The sequence below is a fragment of the Marmota marmota genome, unplaced genomic scaffold, assembly GCF_001458135.2.
Source record: "Marmota marmota marmota unplaced genomic scaffold, marMar, whole genome shotgun sequence".
NCBI classification, from domain to species: domain Eukaryota; kingdom Metazoa; phylum Chordata; class Mammalia; order Rodentia; family Sciuridae; genus Marmota; species Marmota marmota.
Genome location: NW_026000093.1, coordinates 2,765,718 through 2,782,672, shown reverse-complemented (window position 1 = coordinate 2,782,672; position 16,955 = coordinate 2,765,718). Strand labels below are relative to the sequence as shown.

The following is a 16,955-nucleotide window of genomic DNA, read 5'->3' as shown; positions in this document are numbered from 1 at the left end:
GCACCCTGTTATTTACTGTCTTTATTTTTATAGCAACAGTATATAAAGTTTCCTGTTTCTGTTTCATTTTCGACCCCTCGGTGAGGCACTGAGTCCAGGTTGAAAGTCACCTGATGGTCCTTTCATTGCCTGCCTAATTCTATTTCCAGGCTATTATATTTGAATTGTATTCCTACAAAGTTCACATGTTGAAGTAAGATATCTTTAAATACCTCAGAATGTGACTATATTTGAAGATAGGGTCTTCAAAGTGATAAAATAAGGTCATTTTGGTGGGCTTAATTCAAGATGCCCAATGTCCTTGTGAGAAGAGGACATGGAGACATAGACACACACAGGGATGATCATATGAAAACACAGGAGAAGATTTACATTTACAAGTATCGGAGAGAGATCTCAGGAAAAAAACAACTCTGACTAGAACTTGATCTTGGACTTCTTGCTTCCAGAATCACAAGAAATTAAACTGCAATTATTTGAACCACGCTGTGTGTGGTAATTTTTATTATGGTAGCCCTATCAGCTAGTACACAAACTAAACTCCAGACTGGCATGTGAGCTTCCTCTTGGTCAGCTGTCTCAGTCTCCTCCCTGCCAATCATTACATATATCTGTTTTTTTCATACTTTTTTTCACTTCTTTTTCCCATCCCTTCACTTTCAAAATACGAATTGATTTTTATGCCTTTCCATCCAGATAAAACATTTCCATTTATTTTTTTGTATATCAATATTGAGCCTTAGGCAAGCATTTGTGCCTCTCCAAATATCTATTTCATGGAACTTATGGTATTTGAATTATGTTATTCTTCCGAGTATAGTGATTTTGCATTACTTAAGTTCTCACTTGGGTCTTCTTTTAGAGCATTAAATTTTCATAATAAATACCATTTAAAAGAAGGGTTGGGTAGAGGCTTTGTCATCATTGATTGATCATCTCCAACTTTGGAACTGCAATGCTGTCTGTACCATCATATAAGATGTCACTAACTCCAAGGAGTAGAACAATTCACCCTACAACTGAACTAACTATGAAATACAATAGTCCCATCTGATCCCCAGGGAAAATATCACAGGCCTCCCTGTGGATGTCTGTGGATATAATTAATGAATAGTACAAGATCAAAACTGTAATACTTTTTTGCACTTTAATTAAGTACTTCTCATGCACTGTATCTGTCATGATTGTACCTGGAACTCCAGGAGCAAAACTTGGCAGAAATTTCCTTTAACTAGTCACATTATTACAGATAGAACATTTGTTACTACTATAGGTCTTAGTAACCTTAGCATACACATTTTTCTTCCCATATCTAATTGAGGATTTTCACCTTCTCACATTAAAAACAACAACAACAACAACAACAGTTTATGGCTTCTCTTTGGCATATCTGAATTCCCAGCACCACTACTCTTGTGTCTTGGCACCATTTTTAAGTAAAATAAGGGTTACTTGAACACACTCACTGTAATATTGACTGTGGACAATGTGGTAAACAAGATGTTTACTAAGTTAACTGCTGGGAGGATAGTTTATAGAGATGGATATACTGGAATAAGGTATGATTCATGTTCTGGACAGGACAGAGAATGAGGAACAATTTAGTACTTATAAATAATTTTTCCCTAGAATTTTCTATTTAATATTTTCAAACCAAGGCTGATGAATAGTAACTCTAACCATAGAAAGAAAAACTGCAGATAATGGAAAATAATATAGTCATAAATGATTGGACAATGAAAAGAGAATATTTTCAATCACTTAACATTCTTTGAAGCCTATTTTTATGGAAAGCATATGATGAAAGATGGTAGAAAAGAAATTATACATACAAGGATATAATGATTGTTTTGAAACATTGCCTTAGCAAAACGGGAACTTTTTCTTCTTTCACTTATGAAAACAAAACAAAATGAGTCCTCTTGTTTAGAAGTATATTTAAACAAAAATAGCTCAAAGAATAGAATTTCTCATGTCTAAGTGGGTTCATCAAAAGTCATTCAATTACTTTCTTGAAAGACTCAGATGTGTCAAAACTTGCCCCAAACTTCCTCTTACCACAACAAAAATCCAATACATTTTATTTTACTGCTTCATGATTTTTGTGCATTTCCTAATCATCAGATTCTCTTTGAAGGCATTTGTAACATTTCTCCAAGAAAAATGCAAGCATTTTTAAAGTAACATTTTAAATTTTCGAATTGCTTTAGATTTACAGGGACGGAACAAAGAAAATACATAAAGTAGCCTATTTCCCCAGCTGTCAATATCTTGCATTACTATGGTGCATTTTTCTAAGAAACAGATAAATTTCAAAGTTCATACTGTACTGAGGTTTTCTTAATTTTTTTCTATTGTCCTTTCAATTCTGTAGGATTCCATCTAAAACACACCACAATACATCGATTCACTATGTCTTTAAGCCTCTAGGCTGTGATAGTTTCTTCTTGTTTTCTATGACCTTGACAGTTTTGAGAAGTACAGCATCTGTATTATTCAACTTTTTATTGCTGTGATTGAGATACCTGACAAGAACAACTTAGAAGAGGAAGTTTATTTGGGGTTTATTGTTTCAGAGATTCAGCCCTTGGTTGGTAGACTCCATTTGCTCTGGGATGAGATAAAGCAGAGCCTAATGACAGAGGGGTGTGGCAGAGAAAAACCAATCAGCTTCTGGCAACAGAGAGAGAGGAGCTAGTGACAAAATACAATCCCCAAGGCCATGCTCCCAGTGACCTATATCCTCCAGCCACAATTTACCTAATTACCACCCAGTAGCCCATTCATATTCCATCAAATGGATTAATACATGGATGGGGTTATAGCTCTCATAATCTAATCATTAACCTTGCATAACAGGAGATTTTGTGGGGACACCTCACATCCAAATCATAGCAGTGTCTGAGTATCAATGTGAATCCTTGCTATTGAGGATGACCTTGATCACATAGCTGAGATTGTGTCCCTCAGTTTTCTTCACTATGAAGTCCCTCTCTTCTCTCCTAATTTCTATACTTTGCTCTTCAGAAGAAAGTCCCTATATAAGCAGCACATACCTGCGAAGGGAGAAGTATACTATACTTCTTTAAAGAGGTAAAATTGACAATAACCATTTGTAAATATTCTGTGAAGAAGATATGTCTCTTCTCCCTTACTTAATTATTTATTTAGTCAGTTATTTATATCAGTACAAATTCATGGACTTATTTCATAATTTGGATTAGAATGTAACATCACTTTGTTTATTTTATCTTTCAATTATTCCAGCCTTCTTTTGGCTCCAGTGTACCTTTGACATACTCCCACCATTTTATATTTACTCTGTTATTTGTATCTTATTTTTTTTGTGTGTGTATGTGTGTACACGTGTGTGTGTGTGTGCGTGCACGTGCACTAGTGTGCTTCTTTACTGGAAGAAATACCCCAGGCTTATTTTATTTTCTGCAGCCACAGAGCTGTGAGCTTCAGTGAGCTTTGGTTCTATTTTTGTAGAAGAATGCCATGGGGAAATCAAGATCTGGGTGCAAATTTTTATTCTCATTTTTATTGAATGTCATTCTTTCTAGGCCTTCTCTGTAGAGAGCTGGGACACAGGCATAGTATGTAGATACCTGTCTATAATTATTATAAACCTATCCAGCAGTGACTATAGTGTAAGAACTGTGACCAGTCCACATGACTCTGATCTTCCACCCTTTCCCCCACTTGCTTGTCTTCAATCTCTTACTGCAACAGTGAAGATATGGCTCATACCACATACCACACATTTAGTTATTTGTTCAATCCTGCTATATGAATATGGGAGTTCAGAACTGGTAATATCTCCCCTTCAGAAACGACTTTATCAACTAGAGTACAGTGTTTATATTCAGCTCCTTCCGACATTTCCAATGTTACTAAGTGTACACTGCATTTTCCTCAATCCTTCAGAGAGATTTGTATTAGAATTTTAATACAGCTGTATTCTCTTATCACAATCTGTAGTCCACCCTGGGATCACTTGCAATCTTAGCTGATTTTTTTTTAAACTCATACATTAAAAATTCACTTTTGTGCTGTAAAGCACCATGGGTTTTGTGAAGCTCATAGTATAATATGCACATAATACAATCCCATATACAATAGTTTCCAGGCTTTAAAAATATTTTCTGGTTACCTGATCAACCCTCCTACCTTTCTAATCACCTGGGGAAGTTGTTTTCTAACTCCATAGTTTTGTCCTTTCTAGAATGACACTTCAATGGAAAAAACACTGCGAAACATGCTTCTTAGATTGGTGTGTGTCAATTAGCAACATGCATTTAAGGTTCTTCACACGTCTTTCTGTGATTCTATAGTGTTTTTTAAAATTAGTGAATAATATTGCATTATTTGAATATACTAGAGTTTATTGTTTTATTTACTTATTAAAGTACATATTGATTGCTTCCAGTTTGAAGTGATTATAAATATAAAGAGCTATTAATATTTTATTAAAATATTTTTTGTGGATATAAGTTTTCCAATTTATTGAGTAAATACCCATTGTTGTCATGATTGGCTTATATGATAATACTGAACTCCTAAGAAACTGAAAAACTGCCTCCCAACGTGGCTATACCATTTTTCATGTCCACCAGCAATCAGTAAGTGCTCTTGTTCATCCATATTTTGCCAGCACTTGATTGTGTTAGTTGTATTCATTTAGTTATTTTAATAGGTGTATAATGATATCTTAATATAGTTTTAATTTGTATTTCCTTAGTGACATTTAGGAATTTGGATTTCATTAATGACATTTGTGGAATTTGCAATTCCATAATGACAAATGATATAGAATGTCTTTTCCTATGTTGATTTTCCTTCTGTATATCGTTAGTGAGATGTATACTCAGATCTTTTGAGTATCATTTGGTGTGTGTGTGTGTGTGTGTTCAGAGTTTTTTTTCTTATTTTGAATAGGTTCCCTTTATTTAATTTGGAAACATTTTATCTTAGTCTGTAACTCATCTTTTCAGTATATTAATAGTGTCTTTCTCAGTGCCAAAGTTTTATTTAACAAAGTCCAAATTATCATTTTTTTCTTTATGAATTTTGTCTTTTGTGTTACACATAGAAACTCCTTGCCAGATCACCTAGATTTTTCTCCTACACTTTTATGAGTTGCATCATTTGTATTTTACATTTAAATCTAAACTTCATTAGGAATTATTTTTTATCTGATGGGTAAAACCTCAAACAAGTTGTATTTTTGTGCCTATCTACTTCTACTTGTTCAGCACCATTTGTTAAAATGATTATTTCTTTTCATTAAGTTGATTTCGTGCTTTTGTCAAAAACTAGCAACAAAATTTTTTTTTCTATCGGGTGTCTATTCTCTTTCATGGTCCATTATATCTATTCTTTGGTTTATGCACCTATTTTTAATATATGTGTTTACATGTTTGTGTGACTAAGAGAGTGATAAAAAAGGAAATATTTTCTTTATTTGAAAATCAGTAAACTGCAGCAGCTTGAACTATTATTCATTATATAGAGAATAAGCCTCTAAAGTTTTTCTCCTCACTAACCACTGACATTTGAGATAAATACAAGTTATTTCCTGGGGCCACGCACTGAGTATTGAGTGAACTAAACAGTAGTTTAAAAAGAAAACTGGAAACTGTTTTCTTTATTTCACAGAAAAAAAAAATATGTTGTACAATGACTGCCTCAAATAAGATCTTTGAAGACACAAAAGGCAACTCAGTAAATTCAGGGAAGAATTTTAAAGAGAGAACAAAACCCAACAGGAAATGAAGTTAGAAGATGTTATTCAGTTGTAGAATTTACCTGGCATTCTTTGTTGGTGCTGATATTATCGCGTTTTTAAAGGACATGGAGAGTGACATTTAAATTTATCAGGGATTTTTAGAGACCATTATAATCTGGAATCTTTGATAGTTTTGACACTGTGATGTCTCCTTTGGATCCAGTGCTCAAAGATGATGTCATTCAGTTTGGGGTTGGAGATGCTCACTGAGAGCATAAACATGAATACTGGCAATGACATGGGGGTACAGTGAGGAATGATTCCTCATGCATGGTGGACTGGTGGGTAATCCTTAAGATGCATGGACCTTCCTTATATTCAGGCCTTTTTGTGTTTGGCTGAGAATGGTGATCCATAGCTGGTCCCTAAACTATATTTTCTTTTATTAGGCACATGATGGTGGTTTGGGGCGGGGGGCGGTGGGAGCCTGATACCTGAAAAAGATAGACAAAAAGACAAGGGTTATAAAATGTAACTGAAAGATTTCTGCATTGAGGCAACCAGCTATTTAGAAATAATGTGATGCATATAAAGCCTATACTTTAAGAAATTGGGTTTTATCTCTGGTCTATTTTTTGTTTAATATTCTACTTTTGGAGGGAACATTTAGTGCATAATTAATTACTCTGATTATGTTTTGCTGCAGTTTATAACTAACATCTGGATACCACTGTTAATGATGCTCTTTTTTTATTGTAAAAAAAAATCCCCTTGTGCAAAGAAAAGAATATGGATGACTGTACCCCCAACATTTTAGCTGACTGGATTTTCAGATTGTCAATTCATCTTTTTTTCTAGATCAAAAATGGATGAAATAAAAATAAAGAAAAACTGATGTGGATTTCTGCTCCTTCTATAGCTTTTCTTTATTTGTTTTTTGAATGCATCCATTCAAAAGTATTTATATAGTATACAAAACACTGTGGGAAATACAGAATTCTAAAAACATGCACAATAGATATATTTGTGTACAGGACATCGAGAAGAGCTTCAAGTGTAAAGCTAGCACAAGTACTATTACTTTTAAGTAATTACAATTACAATTACTATAAAGTAATTCATTATAATTAAATTTATATAACATATTTAATGCAAGAAAGGTATGACCTGACATACAAAATAATAATTGTGTGCATGTTAAAACTGCATAATGATATTCTATCCTTTTTAATGCTTAAATGTCTTTCACATCTTATGCCTTTTGAGTGTTTTGTTCATTTCTGACAGAGAGATAAAAAGTAATATATAATATATTGAGTAAGGACATAAAAATTGGAGTCACAGTCTCAGCTCAGTTGAGTTTTCTTCCTAGCTATGAAATGTTGGGAATATTGCTAGAAGGCTTCTCTCTAAGGAACCCATTTTTGAATTGTCAGATATTCAATATTCAGAGAGGATTTTTATGGCATCTAAAAATTCATGCACTATTTGGTGCTTTAAAGTTTTCATTTGTTTTAGATTTTAAAACTTTTAGACGCAATATTATAAATCATCAAAGGATTCCAGGAAACACCCTTCAGTTACCATTTTGATTCCAATATCAGACTTGACATTCTTGTTACATTGACTGTGCCTCAATGAGAAGAAATAAAATTTTCTTTTAAGATAAATTACTATGAACAGAGAAATGTTTATTGTTAAAGTAATTTAATCTTTAAGAAACAGGGTGCATTCTCAGTTTGGACTGTAACTATATCAGACTTAAAAGATTCACCCATAGAAATATTTGAGATTTAAACACACACAAACAAAGGGAATTGATTTCTTTTAACAAAAATCTTAATGACTAAAAATACATCAGTTTTTGTTTATAATCTTTAAACTGACAAGGATAAACCATGCCAATGTTTATTGTATTCTTTTTAAAATCGTTATATTTTTGGTATATTTTTAATCTCTTTTTTTCAAGGTTTTATATACTAATTAAATAATGTAATTTATTGCCTAATTTATTCACTGTCAGAAGTTAATGCACAAGGTGGGATGCCAAGGAATTGTGTAAACCCATTCTATGTACCAAACTGTTCCTAAGCAATGACTGTTGCACCACTGCTTAGGCAGTCTTTCAGGTGAATCATTGAGCAACCACGGCTTACCAAAGCCTAATTGTGAAAATCCCATGTTGTAATGAATGCTAATTTTTTGAAAGCATGAGACAACAAATGCAATTTTTATTTAAATGCAAAGGTTACCATAGAGAACACTATCTTATGTAGGCCAGAGTTCTACCTAATACAAAGTCATAGAAGCATTCTTCTTCCTGGAATACTAACAAAAAAATCATTTTCAGCTGAAGTATAGAACTAGAAATTAAAATTCCCTGGGAAACATCCATCTCTTTCTGTTAAGTCTGAATAGTAGAGACCCTTATATCCCTGCAAGGTGTTGATGACCTTTGACTCTCATATACTATTGGTAGTACATGAAGTAGGTAATTTTTCAACATACTTGAGAAATCTAGTGTTCGTATCCACTAAGGCTGATTATGTGTGTTTTCTATGCTCCCAAATAGGAATTTGACTCCTGGAAAAATACCCCATAGATACTAATGAATTTGTAAAAACATGAAATGAGTATATTCATATTACAATATTCATAGTTGCATTGAACTGCAAAGACTTAAAATGTCTATCATCAGTTAAACAATGAACAGAGTTAAGGTCTATTCACACAGTGGGAGGCAGCAGGGAGAAGAATTTCAAAACATATCAAAATATACGAGGTACAAACAAAATTTGGTTGTTCACTCTGGGACCATGTCAAATACAGAAAGAGACACAGTGAATCTGTACAGTTAGAGAGCAGGAAGGGAGAGAAGTGGTGGTCAGAGGGCAATTTGAACTTTCTTAGGTGCATTTATTCCTGATTTTTGAATCCTGCTTCCACTGCTTACCATCTAACTATTGACTTGGTGAAATAAGTCGTCTATATTAGTTTCCTTATCTATAAAGTGGGAATAATAAGGTTTCTGGAAGAATGCCAACATACAAGATCTATATAAAATATAATGAGCTCAGCATTGCACTTGTTTTCCCAGTTATTTTCTAGACTAGGAATGACTGTCAAAGGGGACATAAACCATTTTACATATTTCACAAAGAGCATTTTCATATATTAATTTTATAATTAATCAAAATCAAGCAAAAGATAGACACTGTGCCTTAGTTCAATGTGTAGTTGGTTTCATAATAAGAAAAAAAACATAAAATAGTCCTTTTGGTAGCAAACAACTTGAGCTTCACAAAAGTACAACTGTTCTTCCCACTAGGGAAAAAAAGCATATTTTTATGCTTGTTTCCTCATTTATTTTGGTACTGGGGATTGTCCCTAGGGGTACTTCACACTGAGCTATATTCCCAGACCTTTTCATTTTCTATTTTGAGGCAGAGTCTTGCAAAGTTACTGAGGAATTTAGTAATTTGCTGAGACTGGCTTTGAACTTGCTATCCTCCTGCCTTAGCCATCGCAGTACTGAGGATTACAGGCTCCTGTCACTGTGACAAGTTATATTTGTATGTTTTCAAATTTAAGTGATTCAGGCCAAGACACTTGGGCAGGAAATTAAATCTAAAAAGAGCTTTCTGACATAAAGTCTTATTTTACTCAGTAATATATGGAAAGACTGAAGATACAAGTGGACAATGAACAGATCCTATGTGATCTTTGAACTCTGACCCCAAACGCCATGATCTCTGTTGCGGGTTTGGGGGTCACAGTGATCTAAATGGTCAGAACCAGGACAGTTGGCCATTGACTCTTGGACTCCCTCATTTTTTTTTCTTTTAATGGTCACTGCTTTCAGCCTAGGACCAGGAGAAAACAAAGAGGATCCTTCAACCAATTATGGGAGACATTAAGTTTCTAACTTTAGCCAACTCCCTCTCACTTCCTCCTTCCTAGAGCCAACCACTGGAGCACACCCTGGCCTTCCCTTTGCTCACTGTAGGGCTGTGTCTGCCTTTAAGCCTTTTTCCCATTTGAGAGAGCAGGGTCCTTTCCCACAGAAAATTCTGAAATAGAATTAACTACTGTTAAACAAACACACACACACACACACACCTGCTTAATAAGGAGGCTTCAATTCTGGGAGAAAACTGTTGGAGGGTATCCCTTTGTTTGTTATTAAAATTTCTTCTCCTCTTGCTGGGGAAATCTTGATTCTCTGTCACAGTTTTTGGTGCAGATGATGGCAGTGTTCTTCACCACTTATTTCATAGATAGCATTTCAGCTTATGGAAGAGACCTGTATCCAAAATAGGTGAGATGAAGAGTTTTGTTTTGTAGTATTGATCTCGCTAATGTCTAGGAATTAAATGTAAGAAATCAGAAGGTCGTTTATTCTACTTTAGGGCTCCATGCTATGCTGTGGAGCATTTTCAGGTAATAAGAGTTCATGAGCTCATTTTAAAAAAGCATAGGAATCTTCTATTCTGAGCAGTTCCCGAGACAATGATAGTGGTGCTCTATAATTCTGAGGCACACGCACATCTTTGTTCTCCTAATTTCCTCTTTTTTCATTGCTTCTGTATCTTCTACATTCTTTAAACATATTTGATAAATTTTTGGTTTCCTTCTCTTCTATTTGCTGCAGGAAGAGACTAATATTAATTCCTTTTGTTGCCATTCTGTGTCAGACTTCTAAAAATTACCATTTAGCAAACCAAAGTTCAATTTGGTCTATCATCTCTGTTTCTGATTTCAGAAAATGATTACATGTTGCGGTCAGCGGTGGAACTCAGCCTTCTGATACACTGCAACTGTGAATTAGTCCCTAAATTACTTGGCTTCCAAAATACTGATCTCAAAATATTAAGGTTTGGTTTCCCTTGTTCCAAGTACCCTCTGTACTAAAATTATTGAAATGTACTTGGTCCCTGTGCTACCAGGAAACAAGAAGGCTAAGAAATCTGTGTGTGTGTGTGTGTGTGTGTGTGTGTGTGTGTTTTCAGGCTATGGCCCCAAATAGCCCAAGAAAACCCCATTCTCCATCCTTTCTCAGAACTGCCATATAGATGGTGCTTTGTCCATCTGCTTCTATAGAGCCCAAGCTCTGTCCTTTTGGAGATGTTTGTTAGTAAGCATGAATTGCAGTTGTCTTTATTGTCATCTTCTTAATAGTTCGAAGTGTTTTCTTTCTCAAAAATTTCAGCTCTATTTCAATGTAGTTTGGGATATAGTTTTAAATTGACAAAAAATAAAAAATAAATATTTGATCATTTGTCTCGTTGCTAGCTCATTTGTAATGTAGTCTCATTCAAGTATCTAATATTTGCTGCCAACAGACTGAATTATTGAAAGTGAGGTGAATTCTAGAGTTTAAACATTCCATGGCATATGAAAACCAAACACATTTGTACTCACTTCCAAAGGCAGAAAGGTGTGATCCTTTTCCTCATCCTTCCAAAGGGTCACAGAGGGACACTCCAGACAGGTTGACAAGAGAAAAGCATGGGGATTTATTTATCAAAGTTTTACAGTGACACAGAATAAAGACCCAAAGACCCAGGGAAAATTATCTACTTTTATGCTTATTGTTTCTTTTTATGGGTAGCCTAGTAGAAATGTGACTAGATAAAAGGATGTGATCTAATGTTCTAGACTTGAGGGGATACCCAGAAAGATTCCTCTTTCCTCTTGACCTTTCTAGGTAGCATCTCCCTGACCCCAACACCTGCCCCATTTAGAAACCTTCCAGAATGAGAGTCCTCCAAGAAGGGAAGATGAGGGAATGATCTCTCTAGGTTTTGTGGGGCCTGCTTTAGGGGAAAGGAAAGCATTTGTATTTCTATGGCTCCGACTTTATGGCTGGCTTAAGGGTGGGAGACAAGAAGAGTGGAGGGGCCTCTTCCAGTTCACATGATTCTGCAAGTCACATTGCCATACTTTGGGTGTCATATCCTGAGTCCCATCATCTATGCTATATGATCATGGCTTTACTATTCCACTGCTTTAACCATTATGACTTTTCCTATTCCAGGAAGAACTCTCCTGGGAGGATGAATATTGCAGTTGATATCATTATTCATTTTAGGAACTTCTTATGGACTTCTTATTGGATGCCCCCAGTCTTTATTGTGCTGGGTCCATCATTCCCTTACACTGAAGGCTTGCTATTTTAGTCAGCTGTTCATGGCTGTGTTCAAAATATCTGACTAGTACAACTTAGACAGGGAAAAGTTTATTGGAGCTCAGAGTTTTAGAGATCTTGATCTATGGATGGTCAAGTCCATTTCTCTGGGCCCACAGTGAGACAGCGTAACATGAGAGAAAGTTCCAGAGTAGGAAAGTTGCGCAGCTCATGGAGGCCAGACAGCAGACAGAGGGAGCCATGAGGAAGATGCCCTGCCCACAGTTAGAGTCCAGTCAGTCCATTCCAACTTGGATGGACTCATTAGGTTGTAGCTCTCAGAATCCAATCATTTCACCTCTGAATATTTATTCTTTAACAGGAGTTTTTGGGAGACACCTCATAATCAAAACATAATACCTGTCTTAAACCACACTACAAAATTCTAACAATATCCCAATTCTTGTACTTTCTGTTTTGAGGTGCCACAAGTATTCCCCTCAGTATTGTCTTTTCACAGATTCCTTTGGAGATATAATAGAAAGCAAGCAAAACATCAACTAAGAAAATTCCTTTTTTTTCTTTAAATTTTTTATTTTGGTTTTGTTGTACATATTTTGATAGCCTTAAGTTCTACATTTCTTTGCTTTTTAAAACCAAATAATGTTATAAAATTTGTCTATAATTAACAAAGATGAACCAATTTTCATATTAATCTATTGAATAAACAAGGAAAATATATTAGTTTAAATGTGTATATGTTTCCTTGAACAGAATAGTCACCTAGCTCCTTTAGTATCCATTTAAGTTTTCCTCAATTACTGGTTTCTTAAGCTAACAAGTTTCTTTCTTAATTTTTCTGTATTTTCTAAGTTAATGGCCTATTCACCCCCCCACCTAGGTGGCCAATTGATTCTAATGGTCTCATTACTGACTTCAAGTTATCTTTGTTTCATAGTTAACTGCTTTTATAAAGAACTGATTTAAATATAGGAGGCCTCTCCCCAAATTTAATTCTTATACTTTATGAAGAACTTTTAGACAGGTTCAAGGACAGGTATAACCTGTGTTTCTTCATTATCTTCTGTAGCAATTCTCAAATTTTGCTTTACATAAGGATCCTAGTGAGGGGCAAAGGACAGGTAGTCAGTGTAGATAGTAAATGACTGGGTCAAAAAGATAAGGACTGATTATCAAAGTAAAGGGAATGTATTGCTAATACCTCCATCTTGCACTTCCCCAGCCCAACCAGCGGCTACCACCTCCAGAGATCTCACTTTCCAATACAAAAGATGACCCCCAGGGCTGCTCCTTCCAGCTTTTGGGCACATACACTGAGATTTAAAAAAAAAGAAGAAGAAGAAGAAGAAGAAGAAGAAGAAGAAGAAGAAGAAGAAGAAGAAGAAGAAGAAGTTCTTTTTTTTTTTTAAGTTAGACACACTCACTCCCTGGGGACACCCAACTTTGGCAGACATGTCTCTGGAGAGGTCTGTTATCTCTGTTCTGTCTCTTTCTTAAATAAAACTCACTTTCGAAACTTGCCTTGCTGATGGTGTTTAATATTTAACACTGGATGAGGTGTGGGGGTGGGGACTGGGAATGAGGATAAGATCCTGACTTCCAAGAGGAGTATCACTAGGGTAATGGGTTAAAAAAGAAAAAAAGATTCAAGGCAGAGTCCAAAAGCCTACATAATTTTCCCCAAAACAAGTCAGTTGATTCTAATGCAGTTGAGGAACAATAATTTATGTGATATTTAAATTCTTTCAAACTGTCTCCAAATTTTTTGTAACATTGTATCTATTTGAAAGTAAAATATTTTTGAGCATATATATGCCCTTTCCCATTATTATACTTACTTATATTATTGCGTTGGCCAGGAACTTTGATTGCTATTATTTTTTCTCCAAAAGAAACAATGATTATTCTTTTTGTTCCTTATTGAAAGGAAAGTGACCACAACACTCGGAGCGACCAAGAGATCTTTTTGCAGCAGTGCAACAGAGGAGAAAAGAGAGAAAGAGAAAGAGGGCGGGGGAGAGAGCATGCACGCAAGGGAGACAGAGAGATCAAGAGAGAGAGACAGAGCAAGAGAACAAGAGAGCAAGAGAGCAAGACAGAGAGGGGCCCATTAGGAGGGAGTTTTTATAGCCCAAATCTAACGGGGCCTCTGAGTCTGCAAGCTGCCTTGTTGGCACAAGGGGGCTTGAATGTTCAGCTTCGAGGGAGCGGGGGTTGAATGTTTAGCTTTGACGAAAACAGGTGATAAAGGACCAGACAGAGGGGGGTTTGAGTGCGTGGGCCATCCTGCAGCTAACATTTGTTCAGCCTGCCCTTCAGATAACATAGTTCAGCCTGTTCTGCACCTACCTAACACTTATCAAAAGACATTGGAGGGATTAAAAAAAAAAAAACTCTTTACCTTCCTTTATTTAAAATATTGTCCTGTCATTTAAAAAAAGAAAAAAAAAAACCAAAAGTCTTTTTTCCTGGCTCCTTTATCAGTTACCTTTGCCACAGTTTAGCCAGCTGTCATCATCTCATGTCTCCATCATATGCACTGATTGTCATGTGCTATTTATGAAATCATCTCACTCAAACCATCTTACATATGGCTACCAGTTTAATTTTTCAAAAACCAAAATGAATGAATATATAAACACATAAAACACTATCATTTTGTGTAGAAATGTATCATGATCTCCTTTTGACCCTAACTTAATATGCTCTTCCTGGTTCCAAGATCCCTAGGAAGTCACTCTGAGTTGAACTTTAGTGTACAAAATACTTATTAAGGAATATTCTGAGGGTCAGTGTCTGTGGAGAGAAGGAAGCCAGATTGGGCAGAGAGCCAAGAGGGCAGAGAGTGAGGAATCACATAAAGTCTTCACTAGCAACTGAAGTTTCTCAAGAGCCAGGATTGGACTCCACTGAACTGGAAAGCCAAATCTTTAGACTGTGGCAACCATGAGTCATAGAGCTCAGCTGTCACAGGAAAGGAGTATGGCCTTCTAGAACAAGGCGCTCCTCTGCAGTGCAATCCTAAAAGGGCTTGTATTGAACTGACGGCACTCCCAGAAGCTCTGAAGGAAAGTTCATCAGAGAGAATATAGCCCGCACATCTACAAATCCACCACTTCCTAGTCCAAATGGAAAGCTTTGCTTTACCTCCTGAAGCAAGATTGCTATCCATGTCCTTGATAACTTTACTGAGCCTATAAGAACCAAGAACTAATACACCCATCAGTAGAGCAGCAATATACGCTAGGTAGTTGTATGGAGAAAAGCTTGACATTGGCTAACTCCCTTGCAGTGGTAGAGAACTGAGATGCGAGTGCTGGGAATATCATGATATCAAGGGAATAATTCTATAAATTGGGCCCAGTGTGCTCACCCCACATGCTTTCTTTTCTTTTGTGTGTTTGTTTGCTTGCTTTGTTTTGTTTTCTTTAAGTAATTCACTGGCAACCCTGCCTGGCTTAAGTCAACAGGATATATTACCTTCCTCAGCAAATGACCTGTTGTCTGCAGGAGAAATGCAGGCCTGGAGTGCTGATACTAAGAACACAAGTAACTCTGAAGAGAGACCATTTTGGGAACTTTATATAGGCCAGATCCCAGAACTCGGGTAGATAAGGATAATTTCCCCAACCCAAAATTCTCTAAGAACATGTTCCAATTACAACTGTTTACCATGGGCTGAAATGACCTAGAGATGTCATGATACAATAGGGAATTCAAAGTCTGATATACTCCTGCCAGTCAAAAGTCAAGATGTGAACCTGGACAGGTCTCTCAGGAAACTTTAAAACTGAATGTCAAGAGAGGCACGCCATCTCTTTCCTCTCTGAAAGGACCCACTGTCTCCTTTGAGAGTGCCCTATTGTTCCTTTTCCTATTCTTTCAAATAAACTCATGCTGATTAATCTGAGCAACATGTCTGAAATGAGGATTTGAAGAGGGGGGTTTCTGTACTGCCACAGCTTTGTGGTGTTCTGTAACATCAGGACACTACAAAATTTGACCCAATATATCTATCCGTATTCACCCCACAGATCTCAGTTAAATGTCATCAGTTATGCTCTATCTTATTTACTATCTGAGAGGATTGTTTTCATCATGAAACATTCATCTTTCTATGTTTTTCACCACTGAATATCCAGTCTTTAGCAGATTAAAATCTGCTAAATAGTTCAATTGTTTTGACTTTAAGCAAAATATAGAATTAATGCATAAATGGAATTTTCTGTATTCTTGTAGGCTTTTACATTAATCTGAAGACATTTTCAACATTCAAATTGAATTTTTTATTTTCCTTTCTCTGAAAATAATGGGAAAATGCTTTCAAATATTAGTTTTGTCTACACAAATATGCAGTAAGTTTCTCTGAGCTATAATTTATTCTTAATATTTACTTCTCGTACAAGTATTTAAATTAATGCTGGCCATATGACAGGATCTGAAGAAATATTTGCTAAGGTTAAAAAAAAAGAAAAGAAAAAGGATGAGACTATACTATAGATACAAGATACAAATAATCACAGTAGCTTAATTATAAAAAGTGAAATTTCTTCTGGGGTGGCCAAGAGAGGTCAATACTTAGTTGTGGGTGCATCCTGGAAACCTGACCACAATGTACTGTGATGAAAAATGTGTTCTGAGAACTCTTACTACAAATTAGACCTTTAAATCCAATCACACTTTTATGCCTAGGTTTAAATCAATGAATATCTCCTCATTTCTTTAAAGTATAAAAAGTAAAGAAGATGTAAAACTAGAATTAACTATGATCAAAATTTTATTTAGAAAAAAGGGGAGGAAAAGGATAAAGTGCTATCAAAATCTTAAAGTTTTATATACCAGTATGAGGCAGTATATGGTATGACTAAAAGAAGGGCCTTTCCTGTGTTTAAAACCTAGACCAGAGCATCCTGTACTGGCAAAATGAAAAACAAAATTAACAAACTGCTACTAAGAAAATTAACAAAGTGTTGCAATCACAATATCTTCTACCTATTAATATCAATGCATCCTCTGTTAACTGCTCCCTGTATTACTGTGCACAAAGTGCAAAATGAGTGCTCTAATTTCTGTATA

General features: G+C 35.6%; 1 long non-coding RNA gene across 1 annotated transcript; it reads right to left on the bottom strand.

Moving 5' to 3' along the window:
• Positions 1 to 5,680: 5,680 nt before the first annotated feature.
• LOC125610527 lies at positions 5,681 to 13,363 on the bottom strand. Its single transcript, XR_007340512.1, has 4 exons — positions 13,304 to 13,363; positions 11,153 to 11,188; positions 9,851 to 10,034; positions 5,681 to 6,225 (listed from the first exon to the last, which is right to left on the bottom strand). It is a non-coding gene; the product is annotated as an uncharacterized LOC125610527 (long non-coding RNA).
• Positions 13,364 to 16,955: the final 3,592 nt, after the last annotated feature.